The sequence below is a fragment of the Enhydra lutris genome, unplaced genomic scaffold (genome assembly GCF_002288905.1).
Source record: "Enhydra lutris kenyoni isolate GAN:26980312 unplaced genomic scaffold, ASM228890v2 scaffoldscaffold35, whole genome shotgun sequence".
Taxonomy (NCBI): Eukaryota; Metazoa; Chordata; class Mammalia; order Carnivora; family Mustelidae; genus Enhydra; species Enhydra lutris.
Genome location: NW_019154119.1, coordinates 8,768,517 through 8,783,315, shown reverse-complemented (window position 1 = coordinate 8,783,315; position 14,799 = coordinate 8,768,517).

Genomic DNA, 14,799 nt, shown 5'->3' with positions numbered 1-14,799 from the left:
AGAAGAGTAAACGAAACAAGATGGGATTGGGAGGGAGACAAACCATAAGTGACTCTTAATCTCACAAAACAAACTGAGGGTTGATGGGGGGAGGGGGGTTGGGGGGGTGGGGTTATGGACATTGGGGAGGGTATGTGCTATGGTGAGTGCTGTGAAGTATGTAAACCTGGCGATTCACAGACCTGTACCCCTGGGGATAAAAATATATTACATGTTTATAAAAAACAAAATTAAAAAAAAAATTTTTTTAAAAAGGCAATAAAATTGCAGTAAGAATTTTATTTTTCATGTGATTGGTCCATTGTCATTCACACCCTCTTTCCACACGTCTCTTCCCCCCACTGTGTCCTTAAATGAGGTTAGGGCATAATTTGCTAATTTGAAGATTTCAGTTACTGGTAACTGAGTAACAGAAACTCTGTGCTAGGCTGTTTCTAATTCTCTTCAAATAAGGCAATATTTTTGCAGCTCTAAATTAGAATCATTTTTTTTTATATATAAGTGTGGTTGACACACAATGTGACGTTAGTTTCAGGTGTAAAACATAGTGAATCAATTTCTCTATACGTTATACTGTGCTCACCACAAGCATAGCTACCATCTGTCATCACCCAACGTTATTATGGTACTTTTGACTGTATTCCCTATGCTGTGCCTTTTATTCCCATGACTTAGTCATTCCATAACTGGAAGCCTGTGTCCATAAATTAACATTATTTAAAATATTAATTAGAAGCTTCCTGGACCCTCAGTATTTCAGAAAACTCAGGGGTCAAGACGACTTACTTAACTCAATGAACCCAAAGCTCCAGCTTCTGTAGTTACTGGATCCAGAAGCCGGAGGAGAGAAGCACCAATCCAAATAGCTGGGACTACTGCTCTTCTGTTGTTCATAACAAATTACCACCCACTGACCAACGGAAACAACACTACTTTATGATGTCACAGTTTCAGTAGGTCAGAGGTCTGAGCACAGGGTAATTGGGTTCTCTGCTTGGGGTCCCACCAGATAAAGTCAAGGTAGGGCCAGGTGGGGCTCTCAACAACCTAAACTCATTCAGGTTGTTGGCCAGATTTAGTTGCCTGCAGTTACTGGTTGTTAGACAAGGGTCTCCATCTCCTTGTTGGTTCATCTGTCCACCGGCATTCCCCCTCCTGCTTCCCACCTAGCCCCTGCGTCTTCAGAGCAGCTGCCCTCCCACTCCAAATCTCCCGCCACCCCTCTGCTTTTAAGGACTCATAGGATTACATCAAGCCCACCTGGAGGATCCCCCTGTTTTAAGGGCAACTGTGCCATACAGCAGCACACAAAATCACAAACATGATACAGCATCATATTTGCAGGTTTGGAAAATTAAGTCAGGACCTTTAGGGAAGGAGAAGGTCATTTCAGAAATTTCACCTACCACCCTGAGGCATGTTTTGTTCTGGTCTATGAGGAAGCTTCAGACACCAAGAGATACCACGCAGAAGATGACACCTCCTGAGAATAGGAAGACCTTGAGCGGGAAGTAAGTTTCCAGTAAACAAACAGGAAAATTTTAAACTGCGTTGATAAATTTCCTGCAATTATTGTCACAATCAGACTATACTGAAAGGCGCAGATGATCAAACAAGGAGAGAAAGAAGAAAGGAAAAAAAAAAAATAAACAAATCTTTGGTAGAAAAATTCCAGAAATACCAGGCCTGATTTTGAATATACTGACATGAGCATCAAGAAACAGATGAGAAAGATGAGCCGTGAAGGGGAAACCGTGCAAGTGAGTAATCAGCGAAGAGCCTGGGAGCACAGAGAGCAGGGAACGGATGGACACAGAACAGAGTGTCCTGGACCAGAATTCTCAGATGAAGGAAAACACCGAGTAAACAAATGCCCAGCTCAGAGCCAGCAAGCTTCAAGGCTGCGAAAGTTCCAAGATCCAGAAGAGGGGATAGTGATGGGAAGGAGGAACCAGGATGTTTCACTGTAGCCCCATCTAGTAGATTATAAGGAGAGAATCGTATATTAGCTATGAGTAACACAGCAGAATGATCCAATTAAAAGAAGATATAGGCAACAGGTCAGAAAATTAGATATCTTATACTAGGTGTCTTATACTCTTCAGACATTCTGGTTACTACAGTTATATGCCTTTACCTTGAACTTATTTCTAGAAAAACAAATTGTAAAATATTAAAGATGATAAGAAGCCTTAGGGATTGTCAAGTCCAACCTCTTTTCACAACCTGGCAGGTCAAGGACCCAAGAAGCCAATAAACATGTCTAGGTCAAGAATAGCCAGTTCTAGGGATCTCGGCCCTCTACTTTCCAGCCCAGTGTTCTTCCTAGCGCAGGGGACTGCAGTCCTCTCTTTTAATAAGTAAGTTAGCTAGGAAGGGTGGGTGGCTCAGTGGATTAAGTGTCTGCCTTTGGCTCAGGTCATTATCTCAGAGTCCTGGCATCCACTCCTGTGTCAGGCTCCCTGCTCAGCAGGGAGTCCGCTTCTCCCTCTCCCTCCACCCCTCCCCGTGCTCGTGCTCTCTCTCTCTCTCTCTCCCCTTTCAAATAAATAAATAAAATCTTCAAAAGAAAATAATCTAGGTATCAAAGATAAATCTTATGCCATTTAGTGAATAGCATCTGAAAAGGAGGCTTTGCCCAGGGTTGGATATTTTTTAAGAAATCACTGTGGGTCTTCTTTTAGTATTTTTTTTATAACCTCATACTTCTTTGTTCCATGCTATTACTACTCCTCCTTAAGAAGAGCATTCGTTTTAGGGCATCTGGGTGGCTCAGTTGGTTAAGCTTCTGACTCTTTCAACTCAGATCATGATCCCAGGGTGCTGAGATCAAGCCCCACCCAGCATGCAGCCTGCTTAAGATTCTCTTCCCCCCTCTCCTTAAGCCCCTCCTTGCCTCCCCCCAAAGAAAGAATAGCATTCATTTCTTCATGCAGGGAATATTGGAGTAAAGTTTTAATTTTAGTTCAACTATCAATGGCTTTTAAATAATGAAGATATCTGTGTTGGCCAAGGTAGGTCTTAAATTTAATCAAACAATTATCTTTAAATAATGTTATAGGTTAAAATAAATTTATCCTTCATCAAGTGCTATTAGCTTTGAAATGTGGATTATAGTGAGGAGATGTGGAGTCTATATACGAATTCATGCATCCACTCAGCAAATACCTAGTTGTATGAAAATACATAAGACCCTCCATTGTTGGGCCTCAGTTCCTCACCTGTGGAAGGTGAAGTAGTAACAGACTATTTCTACTCTTCCTTTCAGTGCTAAAAAACAATGCATCGAGGAATACACAGGACAGTTATTGGGCTGCACACTGCAAACTTCAAAGGAATGCCGTTCTCACTGCAGCCTGTGTGAATGCCCCCCACCCCAGAGTTGTAGAATACAAACACTACAATGTCACCTACGGTGTTATGTGGAAAAAATGCATCTCAAAAGGGAACATCACAAAAAATTGGAAGATGGTATTAGACCATCCAGCCCCAAAAGAATCATCTCACATTCGGCTACAATTCTCCAGAAATCCCCTGTGTTGGCTAAGAACAATAGATACTCCTTTTCATTCTGGCTGAGAAAGATCCCTGTTGCTATTGAGATACCGTCTTTATGTAGTGAGAATCCTGCTGGATAGCTATAGGCCAGGGCATGGGAAAGAGCCCAACAACAGTTGGAGAAAGGGGAGTGTGGTGATGAGCTCAGATGTCTAAACATAGATAGATGAGAAGCCAAAAACTTAGGAGGAGATTAGCCAGGGAGCAGTCCAGTGAGGGGCTGTGTATCCTGTAGGCATGGTGACAAAAAAGCAAGAATTAAAAATGCTCAAAATTCATCCAGCCAATTTTATTAAGAATAACATTTTCTAACTAAAAAGAACTTGAGTTAAAGGCATATCCCCACAAGTGCATGTCTTTTTATATGGAGTCTTATAATGACCAAAATGGAGTTGAGTTATACTCCATAAAGATTCTTCTTAGATTTTAAATTTACCTTGGGCAATCAGAGTACTGGTGACAAGACACTCAAGGCCTCCATTCTAAGACAGGCCTGGACATTAACAGAGTTATGGGTTAAGGGAGATAGAGGCAGGGAGAGAGAAAGAGAGATCTAGAAAAAAAACACTTCAAGGATATTTTTGCAAGTTTAATTTTATTTTAATATTCTCTAGTTGTAGAATAAATAGTTAAATAGGAAAATCCAACGATTTTAAAGTTAAAGGAATCAGCTTCAGCTTGACCCACACCCTAATATGATCCATACACTTCAGACTCTGTTGCTCCTTGAATGTCAAATAACCCCCTCGCCAAGGTCTAGACTGGCCCACTGGGAGCAGGTACCATTTCCTATTCTGAAACTACTGGTCACACCAACAAGAATGACCCTCCTTGCATTTCCATCCCTCAGAGGAAAGGAGCAACACAGAGAAGCAGCCACATAGAAGAAGGTCTTGCTTTGGTTTTGGAAAAGCATCCTCTCTGTAGCTCTTTGAGGCTATAGAATAATTACTGGAACTTAAGCTGAATTCACACATTTTTCATTTATTTCTCAGTATCAAGCTATTGACAGAGTGAGCAATCATCATCACTGAGGCATTCATTCAAAAACACATAATAAAAATCCATATTTTGAGCTAGGTGCTGGGAATGAACACATTCAGAAATGAACAACTCTTCTCATAGAAGTAGTGAAACAGAGGATGAAATTTAATGATTGTTTAGGAACCTTAATAAATGAGAAGTGATACAAGGTTTTTGATGCCATGGATCTCAGTCTATTGCAACGGGAGTGATTTTTTTTTTAATGTTCTTCCCATAGCTGACATGTAGCCACATGGAGATTAAACGAAGTGAAATCAGAGCTGCAAGGTGCCAAGCATGGGGGCTCCACTATCAAATGGATGTGCCTTGGCACACCACAAGGGCTCCATGATGCAGGCACACTAATTCATGGACTTGCATATTGTCAACTGCCTGATTCTTTTATTTGCGTTAAGTGCCCCTTTCTTACATGAGTCATATTTGTTCATGAATTTGCCCAGCTATGTACTTTGGGTACATATATGAAACATCCTGAAACAGATCCCGTTTCAGTGAGGCTACCTATTCCCGGCTTCAACCACCAGGTTCTAAATGCAGAAGATGATACCTGAAGTCCCAATGCTGGGACTAGACAAATAGCGTTAGCCTCTATGCAAAAAGTCAGTCGTTACATGTTTGCTGCTGTGTTCCCATGCAGTTATTTCTCCTGGGCCTCCTCACCCAAATCCTCCACCACCGTACCTATTTGGTTTAAAATGTCAGTGTTTGCGGGTATATTTACTTGGCCATCTACTTTCTGGCTCTAGGATTCTGTTTTGTTAGATCCTGTCGTCACCACCAGGCTGGAAGCCAATGTTTGTACTGGGTGGGAGTTGGAGGGAGGCATAAACAGAATCAACCCTCTTGTGCTTTAAAAAAAAATCAGGCTAGAATTATATACATATTTCATGTCAGAAAAATAAAATGTGTCTTGGCGGCAGATGGGAAGTTGGAGTGCGTGGTGGGGGAGTGGAGAATTGGCAGAATTGCTCCCCTTTTCCTTGGCCCCCCGCCTGACAATCATTCAACCTTTTACTCTTGGAGTCAGCTCCTTCTCCCTCTTCCGAGGCCTTCCAAGTGCTACAACTTCCTTGCCGTCACCCCTAGCATGTTGTCAGAACAAGGAATGGCTCGAAAAGGAAGAGCACTCTCACAAAATGGTGTGCATTCCCTAAATCATGTAAGACTTGTGTTCAAGTCACTGGAGTGAAACTCCTCCACGTTGCTTAGAAGAGAAAGCTAGCCTCAGATGGCAAGACCCAATCATACAAGGATTAAATGATCTAAATGAGGAAATGTTTAGGAATCAGGCACTTCACCTGAAATGGAAATCCCATTTTCCAGCTTTGTAGAGAACCAAGAGTTTAACCTGCTGAAAAGGTGTGCTAAATTTCTCTAAGCCCCATCGCTTCCCTCCAGCTGCAGTGGTTCTGTTTCTCTAATTGCTGGTGCTTTCTAGGACCACCCAGAGGGGCCGTCTCTTCTCAGTGATTATTTACATCAAATGTGGCCTTTGCCCTACTCCCTTTTACTAACCAGCTCCCAGAGCTTTCCATTGTGTTCCTGGGAAGAACCACTCCCTGATACGAGAGCTCCTAAGTCTTCAAACTCCTCATAAAGTGTTCTTCCTCCTACCCTTCTGGGTCTCAGAAAACCTAAAGACCTCTAGTGATGACTCCTTGTGTTTATGTGACCCCTAGATACTGGTTTTAGGGGGTACAGAATAAATTTTTTACACCTACAAGGCCAAGTCTAGGCCACTGTTTTCTTACCCTACTTGAGAATACCCTCCTCTTTGAGTGTCAAGTTCTCCTCAGATGTATGGCTGTCATCTGTAAGCCTCTATGTTGGTCATTTCTTCATAATTTAGCATGTCTTATAACCTGACACAACATCTTACTCTACACATTAAATCCTAAAGTGCAGTGGCGACTTCACCAGTCACAATTCTAAAACCTTGCTAATTCTAATTCAGACTCTCCTCCTCACTTACACAATTCACTCCTAAGAACACAAGCCAGACCCTGGAACTCTTCCTCTCTTAAAGCACCCTGACTCCCACTGAAATATCATCTTTAGGACCTCACTCTTCTAGCTTTGTTCAAACAGTACAACAATATAGTTTAATAGAGAATGAGATCTTCCAAACTCAGGTGGTATATCCAGATATCAAAATGGAAACAAACACTGTAGTTAACCCCAAGCAAAATATTTTGTTTGGAAAGAATAAAAAGCAGTGAGAAGAACAGAAAAAGAAAATATGAGTTTCAATGGCCTTTTCTCCTGTAAGAGATGCCTACAACCTCTGTACTGGGGAGATAAATTGGTACTCAATAGCAAATAAAATTGGACACATTCCACTCCATCTTCAAAAGATAGCATTTCTGCTTAGCCTCCATAGACTTGCAAAGAGAGCTAAAGCTAGAATACTCATGTATCATGATTTCTTGGGTTGTTTGTAGTAAAGAACCCACCTTGTGCCAGAGTGCCAATGACTGGCCGGCCTACCAAAGGCAAAGGAAAGGGGAAGTGTTCCATCCCATGACAAATGTGTGTGCACTGTCCCAGATTGCTGCACTTTGCTTATGACACAACTGAAATAGGAGGCTGGGAAACTTGCCTTATCTAGAATTGAGTCCCAGATCTTGGCATTGTCCAAAACAATCCAAGAATTCAAGTTACACTAATATAATCTTCCTTCTTGAGCCAAAAACAACTTCTGATGGGTCTTCTACACTTACTCTGCAGGTCACACATTCTCCCCCAAATGTGAGTGTTGATAAACTAACATCAGCTAATTTCCGAGAACTTTCAACCCAAACACTTCTGAATTTGGCTGATTTTTTTTTTCTCTTGTTGTTATTGAATGACTAGGCCTCCCTTGGCTCTGTGTTGTCAGCAGAATTAACCAGTCTATATCATCTTTTATAGATTGTGAACAGGGAGGCCCTCAAGTCTGACCCCTGTCGGGCCCCAGTAAATCTCACAGTGCACAATTAAAGACACTCCTCTGGGCTTTGTTTTTCTACAAGTTCATCATCTTCTGCGCACTCTGGGTCTTCCCAAAACTTCTTTTCATCTGAGGCTCACGGTAGGATTTTTTTTAAACATCTGCTGAAGATCCAAATTAGTTGTTACACTTCTTTTTTAAACATTAATGCCATGGGATTGCTTCTCCTAGACAACTTTTTTTTCTACTGAAAGTGCACACACTTTACTTGTTCTTTTATTTCAGTTTGAAATCCAGTAGTCCAAAGTGGGAACCAATACAATCACCAGCCCTACCTTTTTCTATATCTGAAGACCACTTGGCTTTGTTATCATTTGGGTTTAAAGACTCTCAAGAAAACTTGGAAATCTCTTGAGAACTTTGTTTCTTAAAATGGCCTACTTCTAGGGTCCACACAACAGCTTTACTGTCATATTAAAACCAACACCTATCTTATAAAATAAGATGAGAAAAAAATTCACATGCATTTTGCAGATAGGCCAAGACTTCAGAGATACTTTCTATACAATGCCTGCTTTGGCTTCTCACCACAAGAGCTCTCAAGTTGGATGTTGCGTTTTCTCTTCAGGAGGGAATAGAGAAGTACTCCAATCAAAGCCCCTCACAGCAAAGATAAGAAAGAACAATGAGACAGGAAGGGCCTTGCCAATAATCATATGCTGGTTGGGGGTCCCTTTACCTGAGCTCAGAGCTCTTCTCTCTTATTGTAGAAAACAAAACAAAGTGGAAAAATTTGGAAAATACAAAGAAAATGATAATGATGACTCATAATTCATGGTCATGGTTAACTCTGAGGTTTTGGTGAATGTCATTTCTATTATGAAAAACTTATTTTATATAATTTGGATCATAATTATATATAATTTGGTATGGCTTTTTTAACACATAATAATATACCACAAGCACTTGCCAACATGAATAAAATTGCTGACATATTTTTGATGATTATCTGATGCTTTATTAACAAATATACCATAATTCAATTAATGGCCTTGATTTTCTAGAGATTTTGTATTTTAAATAATCTAACAGTAAGTATCTTTCAACAAATGTTTTTTCCCCTGTATTTCATAACTGACTTTTAGGATAAATTCCTAAAGGTGTGAATTAAGAGTATGGATATTTTAAGACCCTTGATAATCACTGAAGTTTTTTTTTTTATAGATAGCTTCTGTCACCTCACATTTCCTTCAGGGATATATTAAACCAACTAATTCATTACACTATCATGAGCATTAGTTATTCTGATTTTTTAGAATTTTTATTCTTACAAAATTCAAATGTACAGAAAAAATGTAAGAACAGTATAATAAAGTCCTAGTTGCTTTTTGTCTATATTCACCAATTATTAACATATGTTATGTGTGCATGAATGATCAACTATTCATCATCACCATTATTATTGCTATTTGCTGGACCATTTGAGAATAAGTTGCTGACCCTTTACCCCTAAATATTTCAATTTTTACTTTCTGAGAAGAACACTCTCTTATATTGTATTTTCAAAGTAAGCACATTTAACATTGAGGAATTGTTACTATGCAACACACAGCCCTGTATTTAAATTGTCCTAATACTGTTCTCCATAGTACTTTGTCTACTGATCTAGAATCCAAGCAAGGATAATGTATTGTTTTTCTTTTCATGTCTCTCTAATCCCTTTAATTTGGAACAGTTTCTCAGTCTTTAGTTTTCATGACATTGACACGTTTGAAGAGTACAGACAGGTTGTTTTGTAAAATGTCCCTCCATATGGGTTTTTCTGAGTTTCCTCATAATTAGATTCAGGTTATGCATTTTTGGCAAGTATCCCATAGAAGTGATATTCTGTTCACAGTGTTACCTAGTAACGTCTGTTTGTCCTATTTTTGGTGATATTAACTTTAATCACCTGGTCAAAATTATTCTACCATGTTTCTCCACTGTAAAGGCAGCTTCCCCTTTTGTGATTACTGAATAACCCACAGAAGATACTTGAGACTGTGTAAATATCCCATGCCTCAACAAACTCTCGCCCGTGGGTCCCAGCATCCATTCTGATACATGTCTGAAATAATTATTACTGTGATTGTTGCAAAATACTACTTTTTCTAAATCGAGAATCCCTTCCTCATTAATTATTTGCCATTTTACTTTAACAAAAAACCTTTTTTTGCTATTTTGTATGTATGTGTGTATGTAGTCAGTCTGGCATGTGTGTGTGTGTGTGTGTGTGTGTGTGTGTGTATGTATGTATGTATATATATATGGATTTATTTATTTGAGGGGTGCCTGGGTGGCTCAGTGGGTTAAGCCTCTGCCTTCAGCTCAGGTCATGATCTCAGGGTCCTGGGATGGAGCCCTGCATCGGGAAATCTCTGCTCACCAGGGAACCTGCTTCCCCCTCCCCCTCTGCCTGCTTCTCTGCCTACCTGTGATCTCTCTCTCTCTCTCTCTGTCAAATAAATAAATAAAATATTTAAAAAATAATAAAAAGAAAGATTTATTTATTTGAGAGAGTGCAAATGGGGGGTGGAGCAGAGAGAGAGAGAGAATCCCAAGAGAAAGAAATCCTCACTAAGCACAGAGCCCAGCACAGGGCTCTATCCCAGGGCCTGAGATCAGAACCTGAGCAGAAACCAAGAACCAGATGCTTACCCAACTGCCACCCAAGCACCCCTCATTTATATATTTTAATTAAATGGATACATGGATTCTTTTATATTCACTATGTTATAATCCACTACATTTTATTACTCATTTTGATACTGAAATTATCCCTGATTTGGCTAATGGAAGCCCTCATTTTGAAGTTCTTCAGACATATCCCCATCATCTTATTAGCCTTTTCTTATATTCTGGTTCCCCAGCACCAACCCCCAACACACACACACACACACACACACACACACACACACACACACCACATTCCAGTTTTGCTCTCATTCTGGAATTGGCCATTTATCCAAGAACCCCTGATTTCTTTTAGTGGAAAATAGAATTAATTCTATTTCTCTCTCTCTCTCTCTCTCTCTCTTTTGTGTTATGTTAGTTACCATAAAATACATCATTGGTTTTTGATGCAGTGTTCCAAGATTAATTCTATTTTTTTTAAAGATTTTATTTATTTATTTGACAGAGAGAAATCACAAGTAGGCAGAGCAGCAGGCAGAGAGAGAGGAAGAAGCAGGCTCCCTGCTGAGCAGACAGCCCAACGTGGGGCTCGATCTCAGGACCCTGAGATCACAACCTGAGCAGAAGGCAGAGGCTCAACCCACTGAGCCACCCAGGTGCCCCTAATTCTATTTTTTAAATGCAAAATATTTTTTTTTTAAGATTTTATTTATTTATTTGACAGAGAGAAATCCAAGTAGGCAGAGAGGCAGGCAGAGAGAGAGGAGGAAGCAGGCTCCCTGCTGAGCAGAAAGCCCGATGCGGGGCTTGAACCCAGGACCTGGGATCATGACCTGAGCCGAAGGCAGCGGCTTAACCACTGAGCCACCCAGGCTCCCCTAAATGCAAAATATTTTGGTTTTAATTTACATTTATTGGTTATTAGTGAAGTGAAATGTTTTTCAAGTATTTATTCCTTACTTGCATTTCCCTTTTGTTATTGTCTTTTTAATTTGCATTGTGTTTTCTTTAGAATACCTAGAATATACACTTAAGAATGACTTGGATTCTAACATTTAGATGAAACCATTTGTTTCTAAGAGTAAATTAAATTTGTGATTTCATTATTCTAAGTGGTGAAATCACCCAAAAGGCTCTTCACAAAACTCTTGTAAGCATGTTATAGAACCCAGTCACATTGTAAAACACCATTCCTATAGTCAAATCCAGAACTTCAGTCTATGGGAGCTAGAACCATTCTCCAGTGCTCTCTACATTACAGCGGCCAGAGCCAAGATTCCCTAGGAGGGATATGTAAAATCTGCGGTGGTGGAAGCAACAGGCAGGGGCTGTAGAACCTAGAATCTCTTGACTTTCCTTTTCCTGTGAGCTCATAGAATTTCATCGTCCATTTAGGCAAGTCTCAACCAGCGACACACCTGCCATCCAAATACTCACTACAGTTTTCAGAGGGGAAGGACATCAATCAATTTTGCTGTCTCTCTGTTGCTTTTCTTTTTGTGACCAGATTCCTTTCCTGTGGCTCACTGGGTCCCCCATGGCCTTTCTTCTCACCAAGTCCTCACAGCCTCACCTCTATTACATTCCTGTGCTGGCATCTTCTCTTAAAAAATAATAAAACTAATTTTGCTTTTTTAAAAATTATGTTCAGCTAGCCACTGTATAGTACTTAATTAGTTTTTGATGTAGGGTTCAATGATTCATTAGTTAAGTATAACACCCAGTGCTCATCACATTGCTTTTCTGATAATACTGATGTTTCAGAAAATTTGGAAATTCAAAAAATAAATAAACAAGGAAATAGAAGCCACTTATAATTCTAGCATCCAGGATTAACCACTGTCTGCATTTCATTGTGTATCTTTCCATTCATTCTCTCTCATTCATATGTCTTCTCTACATGTCTTTAAATAATTCTCTATCTCACTATGTATATATATGTTCATATATACATGCATATATATACATGTATGTACATGTATGTATTTATGTACAAAGAGAGACAAAAGACAAGGAGCAAGTTTCTCCAAGACGTGTGTCCATGCACACACACAGGAGCAAGAAATAAACTTGTGTTTCATTAAGCCACTGAAATTCTAGGTTTGGTTGTAAAAATACATAGAGGTACTCTGTCTAATGTAGTTAATCAAGATAAGGTAGCTGACAGGTGTATGCAACTGGAAATGGAGGAATGGAGGGTGGAGGAGAAAATGATAAGATATTCAATAAGGAGAGGCCATTGACACACCTGTAATAAGTAGGCAACCCTTCTATGTGTGCTTCAAATCTAAATATATTTTTATTTAAATTCAAGTTAATTAACATATAATGTATAATTAGTTTCAGGGTACTCCATTCCCCTGCCTACCTCCTCTCCTGCAACCCTCAGGAAACTCAGTTTGTTTCCTATAGTTAAGAGTATCTTCCAGTTTGTCTCTCTCTCTGTTTTTATCTTATTTTATTTTTTCTTCCCTCCCCTTATATTCATCTGCTTTGTTTCTTAAGTTCCACGTATGAGTGAAATCATATGGTATAAAAAGCTTTTATACAGCAAAGGAAACAATCAACAAAACTAAAAGTCAGCCTTCAGAATGGAAGAAGATATTGCAAATGACATATCAGATAAAAGGCTAGTATTCAAAATCTATAAAGAACTTAACCAAACTCAACACCCAACCCCAAAAAAACTCCAAATATATTTTAATAATTAACCAAGGATTGAGAAATCAAGGTCAGTCTGCCAACCAGTCATTCCATCCATATATCCTTTCCAAAATGTATTTGTTATTTGCCCACTGCTTAGCAGACGTAGGATAGGCACCAGAGATATACCAAGGACTAAGAGGCGGTCCCTTCTCTCATGGTGCTTATAAATTGTAAGGAGAAAAATCAGCTTTTCCATAAGGCTGTCAGGAAAAATAGCTCATTTCTACACAGGCCCTTCGGGGAGAAGGAAGAATTAAATGAAGAACTCAATTAGTCTCACATTAAATTCCATTCTGGTTGTTTTTCTCCTCTGCTGAAAAACTACTAAGATTTAAAATCAATCGGTCTTAAACTTCTGTTATCTTTTCACTTTCAGCTTCTACAAAAATTCTAAGATTCATAAATTTGATCAAATCTATCAAAAAAGTAAGGGAAAAAAAATGAAGAGCCCAGATAAAACAGTGATCAGAAAATCCACACGCTTGTTTGAATCATCTTGACTAATTGTATTTAATTAGAAAAGATTCTTTAGAATTTAAAGAAATTGGGATTTTAATCTCAGAAGCTCCAGGTCATTTGCTGTTTACCTCCCTGAGCCACTGAGCAAAGACCTCACATAAGGGAGTTCACCATCTAGTGAGACACAGGACTAAAGATAGATGATCTCTGTGTCACAGAAGGATTCACATCAGTGCTACCTGCCTGAACAGAACAGCCATATCTACCATGGGACTCTGAACAAAGAACAGCGATTTACTCATAATCCTTCCTTTCCTGGGAATTTCTCTTCCCTTTTCTGGATGGTGGAAATGACCCTTCTGTGTGAATTCAAGCATGTAGAACCGGAAAGCCTGCTTCTGCTACTCCAAAATGGGACACATGGGACACCTCCCTGACCATGTTCTCACCAGAAAACCTGATCCTGATGTCACCTTTTGCAGTGTGGACCTCTTAGCCCTAGAAGGTCATATCACAAGTGAGAACTTCCCAACTCTATTTTTGTCTTAATATTCAACTTTCATCTGTGTTGGAAAGTCAATGAAGAAAAGATTCAGAAAAGAATTATGTGCATCCCTCAAATCTAGAAAACATGTAGATGGCTATATCCTCGAGGGGAAAGTGATGTTTTAGAAAAAGGGGTAAAATTTTGGTAATGTTAGGTGTTAGTCTCCTGCGGATGAGGACCAAGAACATTGGAATCCCACCCCAACCGCATAGCTCCTTCCCATAAAGTTCCCAAAGGAATTATTTCTATAAAAGGGACTACAGCAAATAGGAAATTAAAGTACACTTTATTATTAGCCTGGACAATGCCAAATAAACAAATGTAGAACTTTCTGGTAATGTGTCTAGGACACATGGCGTACTCTCAGATCCTGATCCAGATCCCCAAACTCTAAATCCCTTACCTTATCTTGGAATCTTCACTTCCTTGGGCTGCTCACATGCAAGAGGAAACAGAAATAAAAAATGAGAAAAGTACTGCATGGAAAAAGAAATAAAATTAACCTGGAGGGATTTCAGAGACAGAATCTTTTATTAAACAACAACAAAAAAGAAAAGAAAAGTTTGTTTTCAACAAATAAAAAATAACTCTATCATAAAAAATAATCTCTCACCATCAGGCACATAGGTATCTTGGACCTAATCCCTAAGTGACAGATAGGGAGGGATTGTAGGTTCCAACCTCAACCCTGAGAATAAGAAAAGGAGAAGAGCTCAGTGATATCAGGTGCTCCCATGGATCTGGCCATATGACGGCCGGAGAAAGGAAATTGTAGCATAAGATGAACTGCCTGCTGCTGAACATGGCCCAAACAGCAGCAGGGCATTTGGCCCAGTTAGTTTAGGACCTTATCCTTTGAGAAAGAAGTGAGAAATTGGACAAG